Source organism: Herpailurus yagouaroundi, unplaced genomic scaffold (genome assembly GCF_014898765.1).
Source record: "Herpailurus yagouaroundi ecotype Mexico unplaced genomic scaffold, PumYag 159, whole genome shotgun sequence".
In the NCBI taxonomy this organism is placed as follows: domain Eukaryota; kingdom Metazoa; phylum Chordata; class Mammalia; order Carnivora; family Felidae; genus Herpailurus; species Herpailurus yagouaroundi.
This window is the reverse complement of record NW_024412400.1, coordinates 12,395,343-12,403,493: the sequence shown is the minus strand read 5'-3', so window position 1 is coordinate 12,403,493 and position 8,151 is coordinate 12,395,343.

The following is an 8,151-nucleotide window of genomic DNA, read 5'->3' as shown; positions in this document are numbered from 1 at the left end:
ACCTCATAGGATCGCAGTGAGGGCTATGGGCATTTATTTATATTAAAAACTCAGAACAGTGTGCAACATAAAATGTGCTGGGCGACCAATGTTGGTTACAATTATTAAGCAGCATGGCTTGGAAACCATCTTCTGCAAGACTATCCCTCTGCTTCGTCCCATGTCAATTCAGACACCAGTTTCTGCCAAACTGAGCTCTTTATATATTTCTTATCCATTGATTTCCCTCCATTCCCATGCTCCTTTGGCTCAGACTTGTTATTTCACAGTTGTTTTCCCGACATAGTCTTACACCTTCAGATGCATCCTTCAGACTTTTAATCACTATTTTGAAAATCTTATCTGATTAGTTCTGATCATCTCCCTCCCTTGATCAAAATTTCCTTCAATGTTTTCATCACCTGACATATGAAATATAAACTCTTTAGCTTGACATTAAAAAAAAAAAAAAAAAAAAAAGGGCTTCTCCAAGCCCAAGCTACTCTGGGCCACTATTGGGTTTTGAGATTCCCTGTTAATGTCCACAACTAGATAACTACTAAAATGAAATAACAAAATTTTGGTTCACTTACACGTTTGCTACGTATAAGCAAACATATACACGTAAATATGCATTTCTTTATGAATGCAAATACATAAAAAATGTAATTGTGTGATTTCCAAGATAATTGGAGAAATCATATAGTTAAGGCATAAGTGATGTGATTCTGTATTTGGTACACAGATTGACAGCCATGTGGTGACTGGAGCATCTCCTTCCTTCCATTTCATTAGTGGACTTCTCTGTATTAGTTAGAATTTTGACTGGAACTGACAGTTGACATGATATCAGCTAAGATGTCTTGTGATTCTGCAATCTGGACTGGGATCACCTTGCTGATTTCTAACCCCTCTGGCATTTGCTGGGGCTGGGAAGTCCAAGATGGCTTCTTCACTCATGTGTTTGATGCCTCTACCAGGAGGACTGGAATAGCTGGTGGCTGGTTGGGTATCTTTCTCCATGTGGCCTCTTATGGGGTTCACTTGGGCCTCCTCACAGCATATGGCTGCAGGGTATTCAGACTTCTTACCTGCTAACTGGTTTCTGAGAGAAGTCTCTCTTTGAGGCCAACCCTAGAACGGGCACTGTATCATTTCTACCATGTTCTATAGGCGAAAGTAAGTTATAAAGCTAGCCTGGATTCAAGGAGAGGGAAAAGAGAAAATAGGATCCATCCCACCTCTTGAGGAGCAACCGGAAGCCAGTGAGGAAAGGAAAGGGTCATAGCCATCTGCGAAGACTACCTACCATACTCAGATAATGTCTAAGTTGAGGTGGTTACTTATATTGGTTCAATAGTTCTACTTTGGGATACTTTTGGCCTTCTGTCATTGTTGAAAGGTGACTGTATCCCTGTAACTGCTTCAGCCTCCCCTAATTATGTTTAAAGGTAAGAAACAGGAGCGGGAAGAGTGGCTTTCCTTGGAAAGAAAACTTTCTCACAAGCCCCAGTAGTATTCCTTTTTATATTTCTTTGCCCAGACAAACCAGGACAGGCTCTTTCCCTAAGACACAGTTAAATCCATATCCTAAACAAAATTAGACTCTGATAACAAAGCAGGAAGGGGAAGAATAAATTTTGCGCAAGCCAGCCATGGTGTTGGCTGTATTCTATAACTTCCTAAATAATCAAATGTGTAGCTGATGCCAAGAATCTAAATTAAAGCTGCCTTGCCCTCCTCACCTCCAGCCCCATGATGGACCCCATGATGGTTTTTGCCTGTGAGAACCCTTTGCCTCTAGTGGGAGGAACTCCACACTCAAAAGACAAAGAACATGAATTCAGGGAGGGGGGCAGAACTGGGGCCAAAAAATACAACCCAAAATCCCTTCAAATCTGTACTCTGGGCATTTTAAACTCCTTGTATTTCCCGGCCCAGTCTACGCTCGTACTTCCCCTTGTCTTCTCATGGCTGATCTGTGTATCTGCAACATGCTTCCTCAGGCCTTCATGGCCTGACCATGCTTCAGGATTCAGCTCAAAAGGCACTCCTTCCCTGCGGTCTTCTCTCCCTCTCAGGCTGGTTCTTGGACCCTAGTGCCTGCTTCTGTCGTAGCCTGAGCTTATCACCGTTGTGACAATTATATTATCAGGGCTATTCATATTATTTTTCTACTTATCTCTGTTTCACATCGGATGATAAGGACAGCCTCCTGCCCTTCAGTTAAGGCTGGGATTACATTTTCTGAGTCCTCATGCTTTCAGTGCTTAACACAGTATTTGGGTCATAGTACAGGATCGAATGCTGGCGAGATGCATAAATGGATGGACACCAGGTTGAAATTCTGTCCTGAAGGCAATGGGAAGCCATTGAACAATTTTAAATGTGATTGCTACTCTGGTATCTTTGGAGAAGAATATTTGGTCACAGGGGAAGATGTAGTGGGATGTGGTGAAACTAGGGAGGAAAGCCGGTGAAGAATCTAAAGTAATCCTCGTAACAAGAGGCAGAACTAAAACATGCAAATGGGGGATGAGAACAGAACAGACTCAAGAGATATGCAGAAAGTAAATAGATGGACCCTAATGCCCACTTAGTTCAAGAGGGTAAAATAGAAGTAAACTCTTAGCTGATTTTTTTTTTCAACGTTTATTTATTTTTGGGACAGAGAGAGACAGAGCATGAACGGGGGAGGGGCAGAGAGAGAGGGAGACACAGAATCGGAAACAGGCTCCAGGCTCTGAGCCATCAGCCCAGAGCCCGACGCGGGGCTCGAACTCACGGACCGCGAGATCGTGACCTGGCTGAAGTCGGACGCTTAACCAACTGCGCCACCCAGGTGCCCCTCTTAGCTGATTTTTAATGTTTCTAGCTTGGGCTATCCATTGGAGTTGGAGCCTTTATACAATTTTCTCTCAATTTCAACTTTAGAAAGAGGCAAAGGAGGAGGGAAGGGTCAGAGAGAGAGGGGGAGAATCCCAAGCAGGCTCTGCACTGATCATGGAGGCTCAGTCCCCTGACCCTGAGATCGTGACCTGAGCCAAAATCAAGAGTTGGATGCTCAGCCAACTGAGCCACCCAGGCACCCTTTTTAACATTTATAAAAAATTTTTTTTTAAAGATAGAGCCTTGGGGCGCCTGGGTGGCGCAGTCGGTTAAGCGTCCGACTTCAGCCAGGTCACGATCTCGCGGTCCGTGAGTTCGAGCCCCGCGTCAGGCTCTGGGCTGATGGCTCAGAGCCTGGAGCCTGTTTCTGTTTCTCTGTTTCCCTCTCTCTCTGACCCTCCCCCGTTCATGCTCTGTCTCTCCCTGTCCCAAAAATAAATAAACGTGGAAAAAAACAATTAAAAAAAAAAAAAAAAAAAAAAAAAGATAGAGCCTTTTCTCCATATGGGGAATGTACCAAGGGGACATGCACTTTGGAGTCCAATTTTAAAATTATGAGTGTATGCGATGCCAGTGGAACATCCGTGAAGAGTCGAGTAGGCAAATGGAATAATGTTAGCTTAGGTGAAATTAGAGCTTGATGATTAGATTTAGAAATCATCATGTATTAGTGAAGCCATACAAATGCATGTGTTCCCGGGAGGAGTGAGAGAGGGGCAGAGAACAGAGTTGGTAAGCACTAGCATGGGACCAATGAGCGGAGGAAAACAAACCTGTCAAGATATTGAGAAGGAACAGCAGGAAATTGGGCGCACTCATCTGCTAGCACTCCCATCACACAATACCATAGACTGGGCGGCTTAAACAGCAGAAATCTACTTCTCACACTTCCAGAGGCTGGAAGTCCAAGGTCAAGGCGTTGGTGGTTCTGTTTCTCCTGAGACCTCTGTTCTGGGCTTGCAGGTGACTGACTGCCTTCCACGGTGTCTTCACTGGCGTTTTCTCTGTGTGTGCACTTCTGCCTCCCTGGCAACTCTTTTTATGACAATATCGATCGCATGGGGTTAGGACCCTAACCTCATGAGCTCTTTCAATGTTAATTATCTCTTCAGAGCTCCTATCATCAAATTTAGTCATATTGTAGGTTAGGGTTTCAACGTATGAATTGGGGGGGATATTATTTAGTCCATAACATAGGAATGGAAGAGCAACACTGAAGTCAAAGGAGAGAGAATGCCAAGGGAGAGAGGTGAGCAGGCTCCTACTATCCAAGGCAATAGAGCAAGAAGGCAGGTAAGCCCCTGATTGGAATACGCCCATCCGTGGCACAAGTTAAAGACAAGATGTGAGCTAAGCAAAAGTACTTTCCAATGGAGAGGTGACTGCCATGGGCTGACCAATGAGTAAGGGAGGAAGTAGTGATAGCAGAGGTGGGCTCTCACCAGCCCATAGTCACCCAAAATAGTGTGATGATCAGGCTGGTCAGGTGGTTAGGATCGACCACTTGATCAACTTATTCTAGAGTGTAGACTCTGGAGCTAGACAGGTGTCAGTGTAAACCTGGGCTCTGTCCCTTACTAGCTACGTGAACTTTGCCAACTCTCTAATCTCTATAATCCTCAGTTTCTTCACCCGTAAAGTGAAACTCAGATCAGTACTGCAAGGACGTGCTCCCAAATGTTAACAAGTGATTATATTTGGGTGATAGAGTGAAGGAACTTTTTATTGATTTCTGCCTTTGGCTTATCTCTATTTTAGGTTTTTTTCCACCTAAAGTGAATATACATTATTTTTGCAATTTAAAACACAACCATGTTTTCTCCAAAAGAAACAATTCCTGCTTTCTCTAAACATGTGGTATAATAGCAGGTTTTATTAATATCTGTAGAGAACTGCAAACAAGGGGATGGATGAGAAAAACAGATATTCTCATTGTTTTCCATTTATCGAAGACAGGAAACATACATGGAGTACTGTAGGGCGCAAAGTGTGGTTCAAATTTGAAAAATGAATAATCTATGTTTCCAAGGGTTTTACAAGTATGTGTGTGGGGGGGTAGAATTCCCCAAAAAATAATGAATAATTATAACACACTCCGTGTCAGAATGGGATAAACATTACAAAATAGGTCAAATAAACGAAATGCTCCTTGGGTTCCCTCTGGGAGAGGAGAGATCATTTGAAGCTGGAGGAATCACAAAGTATTTGCTGGAGGAGTTAACATCACATAAGATTCTGAAAGGGGTGGGTGGTTCTCACACATTCAGTATTGTCTCAATGTTCATTGGCCTGTTTCACAATAGAAGGAGAATTGGTCAAGAGATAAGAGCTGAGAATGCAGAATATGATTGATTTCTATAAAGAGCAGTCTTCTGTCAACTGCTTTGGTTGCCAGTAACCTCAGCAGCTGTGTGTCAAAAAGTTGAGGGGAGTGGAAAGTTCTGGCTTATCACAACTGGAAAATGCAGGGCTTAAATTAACCATTTTGATTCAGTGCAATTGTGTGTGTGTGTGTGTGTGTGTGTGTGTGTGTGTGTGTGTGTGCACTCGTGCTCAGAGGTTGTAAAACTGGAAATGTGAAGACACTCAAGCCGTTTAACTTTGGTTCAACTTGGTTTTTATTGTTTTTCAAATTGGTAAGGGCCTAAAAATTACTCTTTGTTTTTTAAGTCCCGAGGAGTTGGGGTTTTAATTTTTGCTTCTATCTGCAAATGGCCCCAAGTTTTGCATATGTCTATTAACTGAAAATTATACTGAGTCAAATATAAAACTCTGTGTGAAAGTAATGTTTTAACTGAGAGTATCAGACTTCTTTTACGGCGAGAATCCCAAAAGGAAGGTCAAACTGACAAATTTTTAAGATTGCCAAATTGCAGTATGTGTGAGTTTACAGGCCTCTGATTTCATCGGGCTGATGGTTTCTAAAGGATGAGTTTGCATTTGGCAATGCTGAATTCAGACTCAATTTCACAGGAGATTGGGGATTAAATCAGAAATGTTAAAGGCAAACAACATTAAAGTCAACATTACTAACACATGATGGCAAAGGCCCTCCAGTTAAATTCTCTGCCACGGAACTGAGTATCTTAAACCTGGCCTCTGACAATGTAAAACATCTGTCTTTGCATTAAATATAGGGGGAAAAAAGCCTTTGGGATCACCTGGGCATTTATTTGCTTCTCAGTATGTCTGGAGGAGTAAGGAAGTGTATGTAAGCTGTCCAGAGGAACTTGGGCAAATTTAGAAAAAAAAGAAGAAAGAAAATACCCACACACTTCTCCTTTTTAAAGAAAAGGAAGTAATAGTGACATCACCTGTAGCTAAAAACTAGCCTGTTTACATCTCAATTTATTAGGTAATAGAATGCCTTCTCCAGAGTTGTGGAATAAGTAGGGCACTGAAGTCCAATTTTCTTCTAAATCTTTATTAACTAATTCTTTCGTTTATCCAACAGCTATTTCTTAAACACCTGTTACATGCTAGGAACTAAGCTCACAATGGTGAGCAGAGGGAAAAACTTAATCCCTGTCCTCAAAAAATTTGGACTTGAGCTGGGGAGAGGAATAGAAGTGAAAGAGTGACACCGATAATGACACAACGATACCCGTAGTAAGTGTTAAAAATGAGAAGCATAAGGGTGCCAACAGAACATATAATAAAAAGTCTATTCAGAGAGGTTAGGGAAATCGTGTCCATCAAGGAAGTTGGGATTTACCAAGAAGACGAGGAATTGGCTGGGTGAAGGAGAAGGAAGAACAGAGAGAAGGAAGGGGGCCCTAGGGGTGGCTCTGTACAAGAGGAGTAGTGGACATGCTCTAGGGAATTTGGAGAAGGCTCTCAGCAGGAGAGGAAGGGAATTGAAGGATCCAATTTCTACCCTCTCTCAAGAGCCGTGGGAAGCCACTGAATGCATTTAATCAGAGGACTGGGATAATTAGGTGTGCACTTTGAAAAATGGACGTTAGCTCTGATTTGAGAAAGTGGGTGCCCAGAATGGCCAGGACTGGGGATGCGTGGTTGGGAGACTCCCGCCCAAGAAGCAGATTTTGAACTCCACTTTCCTTGGTGCCTCAAGAGGCACCAGCTTTGGCGAGGCTGTGGTTGAGCAAGAAGATGCCCAGCCCCTCCTGGTTTCCCTGCACTTCCAGCATCCGGAACACAAGAGGGCTGGGAAGTGGCCTTTTCCTAAGAGACATTCAGAGGCAGCTTCCGTGTTGGGTGGAACAATGGTGACAAGGCTGACGGCTTCAGGATCAAGCAAATGAACTCTTAGATTGACAGGGAGGTTTTCCGGCGTTGGGTTTCCTGGGAGAGCTATTTGCTTTTATTCCCAATGAACCTGGCCACCTGCCTCTGCAAATGGTTCTCTCAGATAAAGAAAATAAGTTCATTGTGTAACCTGCTGGAAGATCTCCTGACCAGAGAACCGTACACGGTTGGAACTGGGATGAGCATATAATTCCCTACCCAACCAAGACGCTTGGGAAAGGAAAAGGGGCTCCTTGAATGATCGAACTTCAAAACAGGTGTGCACATGGATCTTTTCGGGCAAACCTGGTCACCCCAGCAAGAAGGGAGGGTTCAAAGTTGCCCCAGCTTTCCCTTTTGCAGAGGCGCTAAGGATTCTCCCTTCACAGGCAGTATTGGAGTGCAAACCCTGGCACTTCTCTCACTCCTGGGCCACTTTGATATTAACATTTACTGCCATACTCCATCCATTCTGCACATGAAATGTCCCACCACTATCCCTCTGTGGTGGCTGCTCCCTCACACTCACTGAAGCGCCCCCACCCCCACCCCCCAGGAAGGGGCAGTTCGAAACGGGGAGGCAGCACCCCAGAGCTCCTCGGAAACGCTGCAGCTTGGGGGTCCTGGATCAGAAATTTTACATTTTAGCAAGATACTCACTTGGTTAACACGCACATTAAAGCTTGAGGGAAAAAAAGTGGGGGGGGGGGGAAGGAAAAAAAAAAAAACTTCCGGACTTGGACCTACAGTAAGGAAAACATTTCACAACGAAACAAAAGTTTCTCGAGGCACTGCTTGCTATTTTATTTGAAACAAAACTGCGCTCACGCCTCAGATTTCGGCATCCGCTCGCGGGGGCCGCACTTGGGGGGCTGAACACACGATTCCGGGGCACCCGGGAACAATGCAAAGGGGGGTGTGCGGAGGGGGAGGATGCTCGGTGCGGGAGCTCGTGCAAAGCGTGCAGACTCGCTGTGTTCGGCTACTTTCTGAGACGCGTGCCCTTAGTCACGCGGGGGGGGGGGGGGGGGGCGA